The sequence below is a fragment of the Hetaerina americana genome, unplaced genomic scaffold (assembly GCF_022747635.1).
Source record: "Hetaerina americana unplaced genomic scaffold, ioHetAmer1.1.p SCAF_8, whole genome shotgun sequence".
Lineage (NCBI taxonomy): Eukaryota > Metazoa > Arthropoda > Insecta > Odonata > Calopterygidae > Hetaerina > Hetaerina americana.
Window position 1 is genome coordinate 43,623,267 of NW_027287427.1, and position 22,646 is coordinate 43,645,912.

Below are 22,646 nucleotides of genomic sequence, written 5' to 3' on the forward strand. Positions count from 1 at the left end.
AGAAATATACACGGATTCGGGGGGTTCTTACCCCTACATTAGTGGCTGAAACCTTCCAGTCTGACCTGAAGAAGGTGGAACGTCTAAGAAAAAACTAACCTTAAATGCGAGTGTTCTTTTACATAATATTTTAGTATTCCTTTGTGACGTCCAAATATTATATTGCTCTCGAAATTATTTTTACAGCACAATTAATACACACGCATTATGTGAAATATATATATATATATATATATATATATATATATATATATATATATATGTGTGTGTGTGTGTGTGCATATTTGTATATATATGTATATATATATATATATGTATGTATATATATAATGTGTGTATACATGTATACACATACATATATTCACGCGCATTAACAACTGTTTGAACATGGGCGCCCGTAAAGTAAGTAAACCGCGTCAATTTCAGGAGAAGGGAAGGCGAGATGGAGTGGAGGTGGAGCGGGGGAACGGAGAATGCCCGCATGACGGTAGAGGGAAAGCACTCCCCGATCCATAATTCACCGGCGTGGCGAAAATGGCGCCCCACGGTTCCCGCACTGATTTTCTACGGAAAAGCTCGGCTGCAATAAAAACTCACCCTCCCATCATCGACGGGAGAAAATTGAATGCGACCTGTTCGGCCCGGTGGGTTCCGGCCTGGTAAAAACCCCAAAGGTCGCGGGTTCGCATTCCGCCAAGGACGTGAGAGTTCGGCACTGTCCCATGGTGTTTTGCGGCGGAGATAGAGAAATCTGATTCGGCAACCCGTTGAGTGCTTGAGGTGGAAAAAGTCAATAGTGGACGGATGGGAAAAGAAAGCTGTCAATCAGTTTTGTGGATTCAGGCTAGATGTTGTGGAAGGCGTACTTGACCGATGCTTAGAAAATAATTATTAACTATTCCATTGTTAATAACATATATTTCGATCTTGGTTCCGAAATGCCACCGTCATCTTCGGGTACATAATTTAGATAAGTGCCGAAGTCGAAACCTAGGCCGAAATATATTTTCTTGAAAATGGAATAAAGCATTATATGTGCTATGAATCGATTACTACCAGTCGTGGACAAGTCCGCATACTGGTGCGTAGATTTCAAAGGGTCCACAATTACATCGCCATAAGGCTTTTGAGATAAGAGTTCAGGAAAGGATGGATAAGGTAAATGGACAAAAAGGAAACAAAATGAAGTACTTGACATCGTGAGGGAGGAGGGACGGGGTTGGAAGAAAAAGAAAATAACAAGAACAGTGACCACACAGCGTTTTGATTCACGACTTGGAGAGAGGATAACGTTAGACAGGATAGGTAGAGGGTGGAAAAAATAATCATATTGGACAGGAAGAAGAGAGGAAAAAAATATACATGTAGGAGAGAGGTTTATTGCAGTGTATGGGGTAAGGTTGTTAGACGAGGTTTTTTTTTAAGTGTAGCGATGGTTAGTTTTCTTCATCCAAAATTATACCGTAGAACGCGTAACTAAGTATAAGTATTACAACAATACAGAATTCATAAAAATTCGGAGCAGTATTGAAGAGGGGCGTGCATTAATTACTCACGTGGACCAATTTTCGAGTTCATATACGCACTCATTACTGTCACCAAAAATTTGGCATGCGTTTAGAAACCTTAAGGTTTAACTGCATTCTTTTGCAATGAGCCTAGAGATGCAATCATGTACTGATCGAAATTTGAATGTAATTGTTAAAAACGCACTACATGCTAGAGCCCATTGTAATGTTAACGCGTGACTCATTCGTTAAGGTATGAGTCGGTCTTAAAGGATTTCGAACGCGTTCCCACAATTGAAGCCTCACTTAAATTAATAATTGTCATACGACCTTACGATCATGATTCAACAACTTATGTGGTTGCCGGTGCGAAATATTCCACCACAGGGAGACGCGGCCACAATGAGATCGAGGAGATTGTAATAGAGACTGCGTAGGATACCCAGAACAAAAACACGGATTTGAAACTCATGTGAACGCGCTGCGAATCGCTCCGTTAATCTTTCCCGCCATCTTACAGCAAAGTAATTACATTATCGTCGTACCCTACTCTCCACACATCGGGTTTCGGCAATTAATTAACAACTTACCGGGGTAGCTTTCCGATTTCAAGATTTTCCAATATCATTCTAAGCGAAGATTCGATTGGGATTATCAAAACACGTTAATTATTCTCTTTAGACGAAACAGACTCGCACTTAATCTAAATTCAAAGTATTAAATTTTAATCGCCAGCAAATAAACGAGGTTTAGGGCTTGTGTCTAATGAGCTTCATCTTACCAATCGAAGGGATGCCGGGGTCTTGTATCACCACGTAAAGAATTCTTCGAAATCACCCACTCGTCGGCAAAGCAGATCGCATCTCCAGAAAGCTTCCAGGGAAAGTGGACAGATTACGGAGAAGGCTAGTTAGCAAGAATTCCATCTGTTTCTCGGACACGGAAGCTTGTCTACACCAAAGATATTTCCGCCGCGTAGCCTATTCCATATATGGGCTCGTACGCCTACTGTTTACGGTACGTAACCGGAATAAGGGACACTTTCAATTTTTCCAAGTAATCACCGATAACTTGTTTCTCATGGTCAAACTGTGGGTATATTATATAGTATCCCTCCTCATTTAGTATAAAGTACGAATTTTATAATAACTGGTAACAGGACAACAAGATGCAAGACGTAGAAATGTGATAGCAATTACCTATTACATATATACGTCTTTCATTTATTCTCTTGAAGAATATCGCTCTGGGGGAAAGCTATACCAAGGATGCTGCCACAAATAAAAACTTGATAACAAGAAACGACAATGACAGCTATGATTAAAACAGAAGTTTAAGCAACATAATAAACATGAGCTATTGAAAAACGCTTAAGATTCGACAATTCATGAAATTCCTGGGTGTAACCGCGGCTCCACATTGGTACGCGGGACCGGATCGAACCCTATATAGTGGTAGGGGTAGCATCCATCCCGTAGATTCTAGGAAAAATTAATATTTTTACTAAAACCCATTTATAATATTTTTGTATACTTAGATCCAGCACGCGTATGACTTCCAGTATCCATACGGTGGCCGTCTTCCCGAAATGGTGGAGATCCACGAAATAAATTGATTTCATGAATTTATAAAACCCTGAACTCTTTTCCCTCAATGGAACATTCCGACGCGTTAAGCCAGAGCGTCGTCAGAGAAATTAGTGGTGTCGTTTGCAAACCTGCTCCTCGAGATACGTACCGGAGTGCACTGGCGAATTCGAAATGCGGTCGCAAGCCACACCACGACATTTAAATATGCACACACACATAAAGAGCACTACACGCACCGGTATGAATAGGCATTTAAACCCAATGAATTGCCCCAACCCGCGTTTATTACCGAGAAGCTTCATTTAAAATGACTCGAGACCGTTACGTCCTCGCGGCCGCAATAAATAAAACAGTAAACCAACCCCAGCCGCGGAAACAGCAAAAAAACGAACACTCCCCCCCTCCTTCGACCTCCCTCACCACTTGCATCTGCAACATTGTATTATTTGATAGCAAAAATAAAAACGAACTGAGTCCTTCACCGGGAGTCCTTGCGCCTGGCGACCGCAAAACAACCCTCGCGCGGAAGAGGACGACGGGGGAGAGAAGAGGGAAGGGGAGGAAAAAAGACGAAGGAAAAGGAGAGAGAAAGAAAACTGGAGAAGATGGGGCGGAGACCACCGCCTACTCACCCTCACGGGAGCTGCGAAGAGGGGCATCCCGCTGCCGCCGCCGCCCCCCGCCCCGCCCGCGACGGCCGCCACGCCCCCGGGGCCGCCCCCGGCCCCCAGGCCCGCCACCGGGATCACCACAGGGGACGGCGAGAGTTCCTGGAGGTGGAGGCCTAGGTGACGGATGTCCTGTTCCTCGGCCGCCTGTGAAGACATCTGCGCGCGGGCCTGTCGCTCCTTCTCCCGAAGGCGATCGCGCTCCACGCTGAGAAAGAGAGAGGAGGGAGAAGATTAATACATACAGCAAACGAAGCAACACATTTCATTCACTCAACTTGTTTATTTATCAAGGCGAAAGGGTATAGCGTATCCACTGAAGCTGTATAGTAAAAGCCCCTAAAACTGCCTAAATTTCGGATTGTTGGTCCACCAAATTTCTCCTACTTTTCATATCCTAAAGATCTTGAAATAAGGTCCTTTTTTGGCTCTCAAGCAATAATATTCGTCAAGTTAACAGTGTTCGCTAACGCAAGATATTTCGAAGAATCCCGAGTTAAGTACGGTATAATTTTTAGATGGAGGCAAACAAATATGAAAATGCCTTTGAGTGAATAAAAAAAATCAATTTATGGTTTGGTTTCCTATTTACAGTTGTTAAGATACAAAATACACGCAAGTTCTCAGGATCAAAACTAAAAGTTAAATGAAGCGAGCATGACATCAAGGCACTAGTTAAAAAAATATTTTCATTGGAATTTTTTGAGGATGACGGGATCCTTCCCATGGAATACCTTGATTTAAGGAGTATTTTAACAAATTTCCCTGAATTCCTGGCTCCGCCGCTATCATGATACGGCTTACGAGTAATGAAGGGTCCAGGGTTTGAACTCTGTAGAGTGGGGAGAACCTTTGAACAGGCCCGTTCAAAATATCTAACGGAGCGACGTTCTCGCTCCCTAGAGATTCGTGGGGTAACAAGAAATATTACACAAGGATAGGAAGTGACGTGCCTATAACATGAACGCGTAACGTTCACACGCCTTGGAGCTTGTTTTTGGTTTTGGGTGAGATCTCTCTCCTCCACCTGGGAATATCACTAAATACCAGTTTATTTACCATGGGGAATATCAAAGGAACAGAGGGAAGGCGTGCTTCCATGTCGAAAATTTTCCAGATTCCAAACCTCAATGCATAGGTTGTCACCGAATTTCGTGCCGAACGGTCTTTGGTACGAGGGACAGAACGGTGTTTACGAAGTAAATGCGACAGCAGTGGACGCCATTTTAATCAATAGAGACAGTATACGACGGTGGGAATCAGAGGTGGGATTTTAGTATTACACATTCAATATAATGTGGGATAATAATACAGCTTCTCCCTTCTTTCTTTTCAGCAAATAAGATTGATCAACTCATTAGGGACAATAACCCAATCCTGTTTTAGGTAGGGATGGGTGTCGTTGACCATATCGCTAATCCAGGAGAAAATATACCAAAACCGTAAATGTTTAAGGTTAGATGCACGAATGTGTCAGAATGTTTTCCACAATCCATCATTTAGGTATCGAAAAATATCACATCGGCCACTGAATAAATATACTTTTCCAATCGCAAATTTAGAAAAAAAATGATTTTTCGCTATCCATCGTGTCAAGGCTTGCAAAGAAAAGACCGGAAAATTAGATATAAAGTAATCCTGGGTCCGCATCATAATATCATTAATTTACATGCAGGCCTCTGCAAGTCATCCAACTGTGCCCGGCATAATTTTGCACCACCGTAACGCTCTAATTAGCAGAGAATTTTAATGCTGCTTAACATGGATCGTAATCTAATTTATTTGTGTAAATAAGTGTTCATTGTATAATTATTACAAATAAAATGAATTTGCATCTTTCATTTGGAAAAACTACCAAGATACTGACGGCCACATTATTTTGAATTCCATCTGCATAAAATTTGACGCTAATGAAATGGACTTCTATGGAAAAAACAGAGGTATGCCAAACATACAATTAAGTAAAAAAGTACGGTGCAGCGACCACAAAAATCCTAATTCACATCATAACTAAAATATATTTTACTGAAAGGTATTGTTTTTAACCTATGAGTAAGTTCTACCTAATTTTAAACAGGGCCCTTCACAGCCATGTTTACTAAGAGCATCGGCGTTTTAAGGTGCTCATAATGCAACCCAAACTGGAACGTATCCCGCAAAAAAATGTTAAAGAATAAAGATAAAGACGCCCATCATGCAAAGATGGACGATTCCGCCTGACTCAGGCAAATCCATTGCATGGCGTAATTATTCCACGGTTGTTCGCAAGAAAATAAACCTCACGAGAATTCTTCAGTCTAACGAGACGGAACACAATAAGGGCGACATCTAAAACAGCAACTCCGAACTGAGTGCGCAAAGTTATTTGGGACACGTTTAGATCCCATATCAGCCGAAGACTCGAGGAAGTCCTGAAGTTCCCGGTCGATACAAGCGTATCCAATGGGTGCAATGGAGGGCATTCGAGGCATCATCCCCACAAAATGGGAACTTCGAATTCAGAGGCGGAGGTTAAAGGCAGCGGAAGACGCCGTTTCTTTACAACATCAACGTCGAGTTGAGCCTGCGTCGAAAGAAAAAGATATCATGAAAGACGTCACCCATGTCGAGAAATAACTCCGGGATCCGTCCGGGAGTGCGTTTGCGGTTCCCGGGGACCAATTGAGATTTATGGGGCTGCCGGCCATGAAACTTATAAGGGAAATAAATGGGCACACGGATACCGGACGTTGTCTACAGCTCTACGTTGAGTGGCGGCCTCGTGTCTATATTTTAAATCAAACCTGAATGCATTCAACTTCACCGCGTGGGTACACGCTGTAAAATAACGCGACCCATCTTCGCTCACCGACAATTTGGGAAATTAATGCATACGTTTTAATAAAAGAGCATTACGACATTGTTTGAAATTAGTAAAATAAACTGAATTAGCCTTATTATTCGATCTGCATTTCCCCCATGAAACTTACGCAAATGAAAAGAATTTTACCCAGCGAATATCGAAGACATTTTACGACGAACAAAAAAAGCCAAGAAACGACAAAAAACCTTAATGGCCAGTCAACTTGAATATGACACGAAGTGCTGAAACCTGGGTCGCCTGAATAAAATAGCATAGTGGAAATAACAATTGTTATCATCATTTCTATCCTAAATAGAAGATTAAATGGACAGACAAAGCGATGACAGAAGGAGTATATCGAAGAGCAAGATATGAGAGGACCATTATGAACTGGACAGCAAAGAAGAATTAGGTGTCACAATGCAACAATTTCAGAGTTTTTACACTCTAAAATAAATGCATTGTAATCCATATTAGCGGATGACTCCGTCAAAAGGTTCCTGTCCCTGCATCTCCCGCAGTTCTTTGAAATTTATGAATTAGGTGAATTGGGAAAACTTCGAGGGGCAATTGATTAATTACTAGTGTGGGTGTGTACATATATATATATATATATATATATATATATATATATATATATATATATATATATATATATATATATATATATATATATTTATTTATTTATTTATACAGACATATATAAAAATATATACATACACATATATGCATACATATATGTAAATGTATATTGTATACATGCGTAATGGACTCCTTAAAATAAACACAAAGAGAAGCGAAAATTATAGGGGAGATCTAGCGAGAAAGACCGAGAGACAAGTACATAGTAGGACAAATTGAGGACGTAAAACGGCAAAGCTGTCAGGTGTGATAGAATTAATCAACACTGAATAGAGAAGAAGAATTGAGGCCAGCAGTAAACCAGTCATAGCATTGAAATACAGACGACGAGCATCACTAGAGAAGTAAAATCAATAGAGGCACGTTGTCAACAGAGGCGAGTAATCTCTTTCCGTAGGGAAGAGATTTCATGCTTAAAACGGACAATTTTTCATGGTTTCTCCCTTGCCTAGAGAACATTTTTATATTGGTATGATGTTTAACAAATGTATGTGATTGGCCTTTAGGCGAAGCTCGAGATGGGAATACCTCCCCAATAATGGAAAACGTAAATAATATTTAACTGACCTGGAAATATTTTCCAGCCTGCCAGGTCGAAAGAAGTTATTAATGGCCTCATTATCATACGCCGAGTCTGTGCCGCGGTATTCCGCATCTGTTTTCACCGTAGCTAGCGTGGAGACGCCCATTGGAAGTGGAACGCTCAAGTTCTCGTGGGCAAATAACGAACTGGGAAAATATTTTACGGTCATATTTCAATTTCGCACAGGTACTCCGCTGAGAGGTATCTTATTTACCCTGTTGGAGGAGGATGTCTCATGTGTGCACAGCGATCCGCGCCCGCGCCTGAGTGGAGAAAAATCAAGAACGCACGCTTAACGCGATACTCGAACCGCGGGCTAATTTCCCTCCACGGGAATCATCAGAAAAGGTCAACCACTTGCCGAAACTAATTAAAAGGTAGAAACACACAATTATATCGTCCAGGATCGATGTCATATTAGACAAATATACGAAGGAGCAGCTGTCGACGAAACACTTTGAAAATTCATGAAATGCATATGTGGTGAGTAAAACGTTCAAAATGTCGTGAAATTTTTAGCAGTATCTAAACACGGGATATACTAAATCACGCAGAAATTGAAAATATCGGAACTTAATCAACCTATCGTTAACAGTGGCCGACGTATGGGGCCTTTTTCAGAAAGGAACAGTATACAAACCGTTCTATCCAGCGCCCTCGGGCTACGGTCTTGACGAAAATGTAACTGACCGACTATCACCCTAGATTAGGGGTTTGTGGTCTTTCCCCCGCCCAACTCCCTCATCCAAAATTCTAATAGTATATTTAAGCTGTTCAAACTTGGAAGAATATTAATTTAGTGATTGCAGTGAAGCAAATACAACACCTCCCCTGCTCTCTACATGAGATTAAAGGTGAGCGAATCTAGAATAACAGAGCATATCGGATCAAAATGCGAGACTGGAGGCCCACAAAGAAATTGACCCAAAAATCAAATTTGAATTATCAGATTTTCAAGAAATGTTTTCGAAAAATTGAGTGAGGTGCGAGTGTAAAAAATCGGCCATTTCAACAGACCGATTTTGGATTAAACCAACTAACTACGTGAATCTGAAATTGTACACAGAATCTGGAAAATCGATTCTCAACATAATTAAAACCAGCATCGTATCGATATATATTACTGATTCATAATATCGATCCTCGTTTTGTAAATAATCGATTTTCATTTAGAATAGAATCAGAAATCGAATGCTTTTATTTCCTGATGGTATATGGACATAAACAATGGCTGAAATTGAGCGAGGGAGTGCGTGGGGGTCGGGAGCATCATTTTATCACCCTCCGAGGGCGGGTGGGCGTTCGGGAGCGATTCTCTGAGTATTCCGCACAACGCGCCAACTCATACGTGAAAACGAGGGGCCGCTTCGAGGGAATTTCCGAACGAGATAAGAAGCGGACGACCCCCACGTCTTCTCTGAATCATCCTTTCATTTCGCCGGAGAGAAAAGGTCAAGGGTGCAAGGATTTGGATTCGAAAAATGGAAACGTTTCCCAGGAAAAGGAATGGGTAATTTATAAACAGCAATGTCGTATGCATCATACTTTTTACTCGTGCGTCAAATTTCTAGCGATGTGCATACATAAAATGGCATAAGGAACAAGTGTTACAGAATTCAAGGGACCGGTGCACCTTCGACCGATTCCTTCGTGTTTGTTTACGATTCCATCTAAATCTAAGTTATACACTGCGGGCCGCCACGACAGCGCGCTGCAACGTGGGGATTAGGATGACAAACTTAACAATGCAAATGTGACGTGCTCGTAATTGGAAAAACGTCCAATCAGGTTTTACGATCAGAGTTATCCTTCGGAGTTATTTATCATGTCATTTGATGATTTCTAACATTAACACACTCCATATACATCATGAATCCCCTATCATTTTCGACAACGATACGGTCACATTTCCATAGCTACTATCATGCGTACAGTTTTAATCTTCATTTGAGTCATAGCAGTTTCAGGTTTAACTGTGTGGAATTCCTCCATGATGAGGGTAAAATAGAAACTTGACACTTCCACAATAAAGATTTAATATTTCACGACCATGGTTTTGATGCTGTGCATCACCTGATGATGATGCACAGCATCGAAACCATGGTCGTGAAATATTAAATCTTTATTGTGAAAGTTTAAAGTTTCTTTTTTACCCTCTTCATTTGAGTCAATTAAATTACTATTTGACTCTTATTAACTCCGATTATAGTAACAATAACAACTCTACATACTACAACTTTTCCCCGAGCTTAGGCAAAAGAGACTACACAATAGAATTGAAGCATATAATTTTACATGAAAACACCCCCTTAAGCTCAGCGTAGTGGTAAAAGAAATAATATTCATATAGTCGAATATTTTTTGGGTTAAATACGTATTTCGACGGGCGATACACAAGCCAATGCGTGAATTTAACTATAAAATTAAACAATTACTTATAAAACGGATTTATAGACACTCATCAAACGAATGAGGTAAAATTCTACATTCCGTAAAGAGATGCCATGCACCACTTTTCCACGGAGGAAATTAATTTTCAAAATTTCGCGTTTCTCCCAATGCAATCATAAAGGTCACATAAAAGGAATAAACGGCACGGTCAACCATATCTATGAAAATAAAACAAACTGCGAAAAATTTACCGCCTGTGATACTTCGCCCATCCTTTTCACCTTTCCATCCTATTTATATAACGACCAGCTTTCGAAAATGTCTCTTACCTAAGCAATCTCAAACACCGCTAGGCGACAACCAGTTCGAAAGTAAATTACATGCGTTAATGTTAAAAAAAACCCTTAGACACACACAAATGTGGGGAACTAAGAACTTTCTCATTACTCGTAATGAGACTCGCTCAATTACTAGCGAAATATACTTTTATAACATAGAGTTTTTCAAGCGAGCACCACGGCATCTTTTCAGCAAATCGCGTACGAGAAACTATGATTAGATATCTCGTGGTGAGCATAAGGAAACAAGGCGATGAAGAACAACACGCTCGCGACTCAGTCCAGCAATCAACGTCCCGAAATGGCGTTGAGGTGTCGACACACGGAGAAGTCCATTCGATAATGACTTTTGATTGTTCTATTGTAGGCTAAACGATAGATAACGTAATACGCATTCACCCGTTACGATGACGGGCAACGTACTACACACACAACCGTTATAACGGCGGCGAGAGCATATATTTTTACACGGGGAATTAACCAACACCACATTTCTACTGGTGCAACGCCCGGAAAAACATTTCAAAAGACCCGTATGTCATTCAGCGTAATTTAACACGTTTTTTCCTAATTACTCAACATTTTATCTTTTACAATCATCAAAAAAACCGAATTAAAGATCAAAAAGACGCGAGGAGGGCGCCCTCCTTGTTTTCGGGACAGTATACGGATGCACACATCCAAAATTGTCGGGATTACGATACTACTCGTATTTTGTAAATGGTCTGCCTTTCCATATCTTCCATGTCACAAATGCCATTAGTCCCACTTATTATTAAGGCAATGTGGAATTTAGACAATTTAAAGTTTAATGCTCTACTTAGTCGTAGAGTAATAACGATTGGTACAGCAAAACCACGCAGAAGAAATATAGTACACACGGCTGCTCACAATGAATCACATCACCCAAATAACCTCACAGAAACCAATCTCGAAGTTTTTTTCCTTTAGAGTTTTTTGTCTCCAAAATTTCTTCACGTTCGTCGACTGTGACTTCCAAATTTGTGGAATGTGATACAAAACCGATCACAGGCCAGTTTGAAATAAAGCCAGAGTATAAACGCACATGCAGCCCTAAATAGGCTCAATAAAGAGAAGTTGGAACAATTCCTGAACAGACTAGCTTAAGTTTCTAATGGAGTAATTTAATTAAATTCACCCAACTTACACGTTTTCATTGCTACACTTTAATTTGCTTTGATCTTCTAGGAACACTAACGCGACATTCTGAGACAAAAGTTTGACGAGGAAAGAAAGAAGTCACGAAAAGTAAACGAAGGAACCATTCAGAAAAACAACTTAAGGAATGGAGCCACGAAGGAATCACGAAAAATAATACGTGGCTCGTGAATTCGAGAAACTAGTATACAAGAGGATTTCCTCGCAAGAGGACGAATAGCTATGGGAGTTCTAACAAAACAATTGAGTCAGATGGAGTACAAAACTCCTCGGTATTATCAAGAAATTTTCCTTAAAGAGTATTATCTTACGATTACTGGGCGACACGCAACTTCTACACTCCCATTTCCGAATTCATTTAGAATTTCTTCAAAAATATAGTCCTCTTTCCTTATGGTTCATTTAGCGTTTGGAATCAAATTAGGCATCTTCAACGTGGTTCGTCCCTCATTTGCTCCGTGTGCCACTGGTATAGCTGAAGTCTCTCCTTTCGGTACTTTGCACCTGCGATGGCCGACAATAAATAACAACCGATCTCGCAAAGTAATAAATGGTATCGTAATCACTGAGAATTCCCGATTCAAATATCATGTTCCCGACTTTTTAAAAAAATATGTGCCTCATTCCCCACATATTCCCAAATTTTCGAAGCAATTAAGAGTAATTCGCGATCGAGGGAAAACCCTGGATCACCATCATTCCGTAAGATTCCTACACATTGCTCAACAACGTGGAAATCTTGCACACGTCAAGAACGAGAGGCGGAATCTTTAGAAAACGAAGCTCGTGCGAATAAATGCGGCGTTAAAGGGAGCGTAGAGACGGGGTCAAGATCGAGGAGAAGGGAAGGGAAGAAACTACGGACGACGTGAAGAATGGGACCATGTTGACACTCTGCAGAAAATTATCCTCGAAAAAAAATAAGGAAGTCGCGAGAAGCTCCGAAAGACTTCTTTGCCCTACGCTCACCTGAATGACATCCCCCTGTGTGGTCTGAGAACCGTTTCCGACGAAAAGGAGGCACGCCAGACGAAAGGGGCGGGAATGGCTGGGTGCGGAGTGGGGGGATTGCGCGGCCTAGCAGAGAGAGAGAATGGGTGGGCGGACATCGTTTCCTGGGTGGGTGGGCGGAAGGAATTTGCGGAATTTCGTCCGACGGGGGCGGTGGAGAGGATCAGTTCGCTTCAATAGAAGGGGCTCGTTTCCTTAATCGGATGGCACCGTGACGGCTGGCGTAAAAAATGTCACTAGACTTTGATGTCACTTCTTATATGAATTCAAACGGCTTGATCCATGATACGCACCGCGATGAGAGTTATTTATCATTATTTAGAGTAATCTACCACCCAAGGTAGGTTTTAGATGGATCCAATACCTATTCACAACCTAATATGACGCTATTTTAAGGCAATATACCGTTTACGCTAAAATTTCGAGGGATACGAACAGCTACAGTTGTAAGCCTCACCTAGAAAGACAAATTGTGATTGCCGACCCGTCTAACCTCTCGTAAATCCAGTCTTCAACAATCCATCACCAATCAAAACTCCCAGAGTCCCCTTTTCTTGCTTTATTTGAATGTCTAATGACAACCTTCTCCCTTCCTCCACCATAACACGTCGCTAAATTAATATTCTAAAACCTGGATTACAATAACCTTCAACTCCACATACTTCCTGCCGTCCAACATATATATTCTTTTCCTCCCTCTTCCACATTTATCTCCTTTACCACAGTCCTTTATTTTAGGAACACCGCGAGGGTTATCACAAGAGCATGTGACACGATCGTCAAAATTTGCATCAATCAAATTGCAAAATTTAACTTCAGAAAGAACATTTTTGCAGAGGAAAATGCATTTACGTCAAATCTGTGGGCAACGGAAAGAAAAAACTACATTTGTTAATTCCCCTTAATTTTAGCCATGCTACATTTTTTTCTTTCTGAAATGGATAAGTTCTTTAAGGTCAAGCGTGGAATTACAAATTTTAGAACTGTGGGTATTTGCGAAAAATAATTTAAAAACTGGAATGACGCATTTACTCTTTCCGAATACGGCGGTTTGTCTGCAATCATCTATTTTCGAGAATACTCCAATTAAAAAAACGTAGCAGTGGAAATACGCAGCTATAAAAGTTTTTTGTCAGTTTCCTGCGCAATGGATACATTCCACAGAGGGAAAGCTCAACGCCGTGAATGTGAACAAAATTACTTAATCATGCCATTGTCGTGATCGCGACTACTATGTGGGGAGCACGTGTATTTAATTACATCGATGCGGGAGTAAGCACCTGCTTCTATGTGCGCATTCGATTGGTCCAACTTAGTTTTCATTTTCCAGTTTTAAAATTCCCCTGGTTCCACGAGTGAACTCAAGTGTCGTATATACACTTAATCGAATCTTAATCTGGCATGACCTAGCTATAATACCTCCCTTATTAGGTTTTCCAATAAAATGGAAAAGACTTACTTCGTCCAAGGGCCAATTTTGCTCAAATTCAGCTGAAATTATTTGAACCTTATTAAATTTTTTGAATAGCGACTTCTCTGATGGGCCGTTGTCGTAAATTCATCAAAGCATTTATCAACTATGAAAAGAATAATTTTAAATCACTTAGATTCTTTTTATATTTACTACTGTGATTTTAATTAATTTTTATTAATTGAGAGAAAAGGCCAAACCGGTCGCGTGGGCAACGAACTGCCGTGCAACACTACGCTCGGGGTACGGATCTCGAATCTTGTATATATCCTGTATATTATGTGGCCTGTATTATGGACTTCTTACAAGATGCGTTAAAGTGGGATTGGACCTCATCCATCTAGGGGAGATTAAAAGCCCAATACGAAATTCTAGTTGAAAAAATTGAGAATCCATTCAATAAACTCTCCAATAATAGTCGATCTCATTGCGGTTTTAACGATGAACGATTTGCATTGGATAGATTTTCGTTCAATTTCTTGGATTACGCGACAAGACAACAAGTCGCTTTCAGGGAAGAATCTTTCGCTCAAGCATGAAAACGAAACAGTCGCAACGCAAAGACTGCATTTATGGAATCCATGTGACATATGTTTATTTCCAGCTATGTATGTAAGAAGGACATTCACCATAACTTATGTATTAATGATTTTTAGAATCAAGATGAAGTGAAACAATAGAGTATTCCAAAAGAGCATTTGAATCGTGAGAATATGCTGTTTTTATCATGGGAAATGATTTTCAAAAAAACGCCCCAAATACTCACTGTCATAATTGAAAACAAAGCCGGAGAACAGAAAATATTTTGGGAAAAGGAATTTCAGAGACCTTGGAGCTCCACGTCTTTACCATCAGTTTCGTCTGAAGAACCCTCGTTTTTCAGAGATTCCTATTTTTTACCCAGTTTGGTAATATGGAAAAATGTCCTCGGAACAACCAGATATCTGCGAAGCGGATATTCCACCTGCGTCCCAGGTTACATTTCGGCCTGCTCGAGCGAGGAAAAGATCACAAAATTTCCAGAAATGTCTATTGGGATACAAATCTTTAGTGAAAACATTATAGTCAAACTCCAAGTTATCACCGTTTGATTGACGCCGCATATTTTTCGTACGCCCTACTGGATGGCATGATGCTATTTCCCTCCGCGTGCACACACGGTGAACTATTTATAGCATTTACTTAATTCTTAGCCTCAAGTGAGATAACATTTCTCGAGGAATGTGAGAAGCGCAAGGATGTCTGAAGTCCTTTGCGACATTCATTAAGTCCGAGCAAAATACGTTTTGTTAGGAATTAAAACCAGCGGAATATTGTTCGTGGAAATTCAAGGAATATTCAAAACGTCCAATCCGGGGAATGATGAATTACATTTACAATTATTACAAATCTCCACGGAGGGATGGAGGGACAACAATCCCGGGGATCACAAAAGAATATTCTCGCGATGGAAGTCCGGAACTCCGTCAGTAGCATAGATCGAAACCCCAAATTAGGAATTAAACTCGTATGCATGTGTTCACCTAGAATTTTTTCTAATACTCTTAAGGGGTACATACTTCTCAAAATAATATTAAAAAATAAAGCAAATATCATTTAACTTCCAAGGCAAATTAATATTTTCAAACTATTACTCATGAAACCCAGCATTTAAAAGAAATTTTCAGCTCCTTGGGATAATTTTTATGAAAGAAAAAATAACAATGTTAATGTTTGAAACTTAAATCAATCTAGAGACACTTTTGCGCATCACTGCTGAAACTATACAGAGGTAAATCACGGAAGGAAGCAAATGGGAACAAAGGATAAAGAAGCATTCCTTCCCAGGGCAAGCATAACAACTGGTAATTTTTCCTAGGACAATAGAAGTACACAATGGCATTGTAAACTTTGTGCATCCCGCATTTTATGGACGACCTTTGAGTTCTGAGACTTTTTATGCGTGAAAACCAATAAAATTGGAGAAATAAAACCAGCTCAATAACCAGCGACCCTTTCTGGAGTTTCTCTAACGACTCGAAATGAGGATTTAACATCTCCGTACGTCAAGCCAAGTCCCGTGCGACATACTTGCGACCTGATGACGCGATATGAATCACGTGAGAGGGCGGATAATTGTTATGCCACTAGAACTTCGCCCTCCCCACTCCCTTTGATGCCCTCCATCCTCAAGCAATAAAAGAAATGACTTCCCAAAGCCGAGCTAATTAGCATTGCGCCTCGCAGCTGCACGCGCTCAGTCACAGTTGGCCTGCGTGATGCTCGAATCTCAGTCATACTTTCTGATCCAACCGGAGCACCGAAAACTTAAGGCTCTAGCTCAGAATGTCAAAGGGACACATCACAGTTCATACGCCCTAAACCTTAGGGCCGCGCGATTTTGACGGAACTGAGGAAAAATCGATGCACGAACGAACGCCTCCCGACAACGCGCCATCACTCAGACGCTATCAATCAACCACAATGAAGAAAACGACATTCATTATCATGTAGTATTTCTTAGGGGAGGCGACTGACAACAGAGTTCATTTGCACCGTTAAAAAAAGCTGGATAATCTGGTAGGGGTGAGATATATCAGGGACTGGAAAAATGTTGGAGAGAAATAACAAAAGGTGCAGAGGGGCCCACAATTTATCGTCCCATCCCACAGAAAGCGTCGAAAGTGCTCTCCACAAGGCACCGCAAGTAGGTATTGGGATACTACTGGGCCACCACCGGAATTGTAACCCGGGCCCTCTCGGAGTGGGAAGCCAATACATAAGTCCCCGCCCCATTCCTATTAGGATCGATGTGTCCTGCCTGTATAGCCATTCATTCTTACGCTATCAACACCCAGTGTTTACATTTGAATAGAAATAACGCATTCCCCAAATAGAGGTTTTGCTTTTGAAATAAGGAAGATATGTTGCCGCACCCTGTACTTCAGAGGGACGAATAGCGACTGAAATATCGAATGCCCTTCGTATTCGAAGCATAGCATTCGACAGATTTTATTCTAACGATCGCATTAGACAAATCTCAATCGACACGTCTCAACTTCACATAATCCTGGCGACAGGATGGAGAAGTAAAAAGGGTTCAACGGGGGAGATCTCAGGCTCACGGCTTGTATGAGTTGATGAGATTAAGGTTGGGCTTCCGATGATTTAGGAATGTGGCACTTATGAAGGGGATGCAGTGGAAGGGGAGGAAAACACTTTGGGCAAGGGTTGACCTTCCCCCTTTTCTCTCCCGTCCCTTAGGGGGTCCCTCCCGTTTCCTCCCTTCCGAAATCGAAGCGCCTCCTCCCCCACGACTGAACCCTCTGAGGCACAGCTCCTCGATCTCTCCCCCTCCCAATTCACCGATGAAGGCACTCAGCACCCCCCACACCCTCCCACTCTAAAAGCCTCTGCAAACTACACCCCCACCGACGTCCTCCTCCCACCTATATATCTCTCTCCCATCTCCTTCCGGTGTCCCCCACGCACACGCGTGTGATCCTCCCCTCCCCCATCACCTGTTGACCCATTTCCCCCTCCTACTTTTCCCCCCACCCATCCCCGGACATTTTTTTCATCACTTCACTCCTCTTCCTACCACACAGATCGAAGCCATGGGACTGGCTCCTTTGTGAACCCACCGTCGGGTGCTCGAGCACTTTTGCGGGAGGGGGAGACGAGCCTCAAGGAGGGCCCAGGTGCCAACTCCTCCTTACTTTTACTTTTTAAACAAGCCGGTTCGTGTATTAAGTGAAGACCAATTTGGATGGTATTTAGAATTGGTCTAACACACGCCTGTATTAACCCTACCCGAAAGCGAACCGGCCAACGGCTACGAACTTGTTTACAGAGAGCATGGCATTTAAACATACACTCTGTACGGCAGAATTAGTTTTCCTTCATTAAAAAGCATGCGTCAAGAGTTTAAAACCAGTATTAAGTAAAAAAAACCGTTGGCGTGAGATTCTTAAAAGTTATGATCAACGCAAACAGAACTTGAGGGTGCTTCGTACTTTCCTCGATATAAGAATTCCAATAAGATCAAATGATGTTAACTTTATTTTCTTCTTCAAAATTTCTAGCATTTGTTTGCTAGTTATTTATCTCTAAAAACCCGTCACGATATCCATCATTTTCCCAGGGATAAGAAAAAACCAATATGTTTCCGAGCCCAGTGTTGGTGTGGCGTATTTGAAGTTAAAATTCATGTGACGGGCTTAAAGACCGATCGAAAGTATACTGGTGAGCGGATGGTCAACGAATAAGTTGATCGTCACTGTTAATATTGAAGAGAAACTATTGGTTACCCACGCAGCTTTACTGACGGTGTGCCTGTGGAACTTAGTGTCAAAGAATTCTGAGCGGACTGAATAAGGGGAGCCATTCCCATCGATTTCAACTATTCTTGAGACCAGTCAAGCTTCGAGTCTCTCCGGCCCCAATAAAGATCAAGGAAATCCTCTACTATGTAGTCTTCCGTGCCAATATCCTTGAGTGCATTGCTTAAACAGTTCTACTTCCTTGGAGACAAAAAAAGTCACTTTCTACTCGCACGCTATGAAACTGGTTTGGTTTACGAACCGATTGAATGCCCCCCTCGCCAATATCGTCATTTCCCGCGAGGCTAATACAAAATAGAATTATACAACCACAAAACGTCTCATTAGATATGAAGTTAACAAGTCCCGTAGTTAACAAAAATAAGCTGGGGTCACAATAGAGTGTGACATGGACACCGGGGCGTTTAGGGTTCTTTAAACGGGCCCCAGAGATAAGAATCCACTGGGAAAGAGGGGTAATTGCGAAAAGAGGGAAACTAATTTCACTCCACTCCTGAGAACAATTACGCCTTTCGGAGACACTTCTTCCCTCGGGTCTGAGATTCCGCGACCGAGTGCGGAAGGGTCGGCCATGACGTTGCCGTTGACGCTGCCACCGAGCTCTTCGACCAAAGGCGGGGAACTGCGCCGCGGTCTTAACAATTCAAATTCTATCCAATTGCCATTCACGAACTGAGGGTAGCACGGGATTTATCAGATATTTCCGCTTCCGTCTTAAAGAAAGATCCTCGGGCATTCCCGTGACAAGACCGGAAACGCGGACCGAGCGCTGTAAGATATATCCTCGACTTCCAATATCGGCCCTCTATGAGGAAAATGCCACCGAGGTGGTGACATTTTATCGAAGTGAAGATAATTATTGGGTACATCGAGCAGTATCGAAACAATCAAAATTGTTTGTAATGACACTATAGCCAGTCGAATTACGAAAATATCGCTAAATGTAATGAGGACAACGCATCTCTCTCCTGTGCACACATCCGGAATATCGCTAAGTGTGTCTACATTGTCTTTATATCGCATTTTCTGTATTGAATAAAATCATGGACCCTCGACATAAATAGCTCTTGAAATTACCCGTGTCGACCTGGGGACAACTTTTCGAAGCTACAAATCGATTTACAAGTCCTCTAACAATTGTCTACAATGCAATGTACAACCTTCAACTTTGTAAGTGTCGCGTAAGCAAGTAACAAGTTCTTCGCATTTTTTTGTGCAATCAGTAAACTACGTGTGGGCAAATTGCAAGGACTGACATGCAGCTTTGAGAAATGGGGCCCTGGCCGATATGAAAAAACTTCAGCACGGCGTCAATAGATAAGCACGTCGAATTATCGCACCGCTATACACAGACCACCCAATAATCGCCATTAAAAACCTACTGGAAACGAAGGAGGCACAGTTTTCTCTCTCTGAAGGTCGTGTAGGCCACTCGCTATCCGTGGGCATACTCGTACACTGTGGTCGGGTCTTAGGGGAGTATTGCTCGGGAACAAAAACCTGGTGGAACACTGAACTAAGGGGGAGAATGATATTTTTGACTCCAAGGAGAACAACCGGGAGGGATGGGATGTTTCAAAGGGACTGACACTGGCACCAACTTTCAAACATTTACTCCCCTCACCGCTTACTCTCAATCAAAGATTGAGAGAAGAACTGATAATTGAAGCGAAGATATATATTCATTACAATTCGTTTTATTCATGACGTTCCCGGCATAAACGGAACAAAACACTTCAAAGCCAAACCAAAAAATATATGCAGTTGACCTGTAATAATCAGTTAGCATGTTTATCTCCAAAACCTCTCACTAGCTTCACGGGTAAGCATTATATATATTAATATATATATATATATATATATATATATATATATATATATATATATATATATACATATATATGTATATATATATATACATACACACATATATTTTTATACATATACACACACACACACACACACACACAAACACTTAAATATACCAACACCGGTAGGTAGCAGGGTGAAATATATTTCAAGGGCAACACTAGCATTAAGTTGATAAGTTTGCTGTAACCGGGACGCCAAAGAGATTATTCATTGAGTTCCGTTTCAATGATTTTATTAATATTTCCAGCTTACACGGAACAAAACACATGAATGCCAACATGTAAAAGAAATAGGCCGATGACACAAAGTAGGCCAACATAGCGAGTGTCCGAAATAACGCACGCAATCACGCACATTAGTACATCTACACCGGTAGGCAGTCGGGTTAAATATATTTCAAGGGCAACAATAGCATATCGCCGATTATTAATCATAGACGCGACACCTGAATCACCATAGTTACCATTCCGCACTCCCCTCCTGAGCCTGTCCGGCATAATCACTAGTGGCCATTAACATTCTCAACGGTCCCCGCGACCAATTTCCACCGGATTTAACCGCAGGTTGCCATGGTGACTGCTCTCTGTATCTACGAGCGCTTTCATAACCGAGCCTATTTTCGGTGCCAAGGTCGACGACTGTCGAAAATTACACCACACCCCGCGAGCATACTCCTACCGTTTTTCTCCTTTTCGTTCCCTTCATCCAAACGCTTACCTATTCTTTAGTGGCTGCGTCCGCGCCCTGGAGGAATCCGATGTTCGTTAAAATAACGGAAACGGAGGACATTTTTCATGGGAGGGAGTCTGCGGTGGTGCCAAGTAATCGACGGAGTGCCCCTAGCTCACAATAGCGCCGAAGCATCGACGTTTCATTCCGCATAATGCTCGAGAGTCATTTCCCCGGAGTCCTCTCGGGAATGCAATGGGAAGTGTTAGCCGCGTGTTCATTTCGAGGCATATTCGTATGCAAACATTGCCGTCCCACTCCCGACCAAAATGGTTCCAAGTATTTCCCGGTGGCAACCTACTATGTTCGCCAAGTTATCCTGTAAATGGTGAAACATGCTCAACGATTAATTGCAAAGAAAATAAATAGGGCTTTGTACAGTATTTCATAAAGGAAGCTAAACAATTAGAAGCATATTAAGGCACTACAGACAGTTCAGAAGCGATTTAGACTCCGATTTAGACAAAGAACGATTTAGACTCCGAAAAGGGGTCGAGTACATAATGACTACCTAGAAACCATATTTTAACATATCCATCAAGATAAAATAACTTATAACGATGGCAAAGAATTAATAAGGTGATTAAAACTATACGCATCTGACAAAAAAATATCTACACAAGTTCATTTCGCTTACCAATCAAAGGAGTCTGTGAGAAAAAAAAGTAACACGATAACCGAACTGCAGTTGGCGCCAGAATTTATCCACGGATAAAATTACAAGCAAAACCACCTCAAATGGCGGGAGGTTTTAGGGTACCATTCTTTTGTGCATAAATATACCCTTTGCATAATATAAATACATTTTCACAAATACATAAGGAAGTAGATACACAGAACACCGAGCAATAATGAGGGTATTCGAGTGTTGTTTTCAATTTAGCTTTTTAAATTACAAGTGCATCATTGTTTATGCTCATCCTGTAATGATAATGTCTCGTGCGCATATAAACGTATAGTTCATCTACATTGCTCTAACCATAATAGTTTAAATGACGAACCGTGGCTGATGGTCAACAAAGCTAAGTTTATCATCTATTCGGTTCGCGATTAAATTTAGACACAAATGAAATGGTTGAAAACCACCTCAAACGACGCAGTTTTTTTGTTAACCCAGGCGAAAATTTGGCGTATTCTGTCCGCGGATAATTCGTCGATAAACTTCATTTGCGAGCAATCGCCCGAAATCGCAAAGGGGGGCCCGGGTCACTTTATAGTCGGCATCACTGGGCCGAAGCGACGGCGTGACGCGATCCCGTCGGGAGGAATGTCGGGAAAGGACGCACCGCGATCCGTGACCGTTTTTTCCGGACCACCTTTCGCGGGCGACGACGCGATCCTTCTGGAAAAATCTCCGCCTCGATCCGACTTTCAGAATCCGTGCCTCTTTCAAAATGTCTCACGACTTCTCTCTCTCCGACCTATTCACGCGAGAGGAGTGGAAACGAGTTAGTCGCCTCCTTTGAGCTTACGGTGATTTAAAAGTAGGGAGAAGTGGAGG

The 22,646-nt window shown here is 41.6% G+C and overlaps 1 long non-coding RNA gene across 1 annotated transcript in view; it reads right to left on the reverse strand.

Annotated features, from left to right (window-relative positions):
• Nucleotides 1-3,833: 3,833 nt before the first annotated feature.
• LOC139697970 (uncharacterized) overlaps nt 3,834-22,646 on the reverse strand; it is a 251,866-nt gene continuing 233,053 nt past the window's right edge. The window contains exon 3 of the long non-coding RNA XR_011702837.1: nt 3,834-3,973. This is a non-coding gene — a long non-coding RNA (uncharacterized lncRNA). The remainder of the gene's footprint in view (nt 3,974-22,646) is intronic.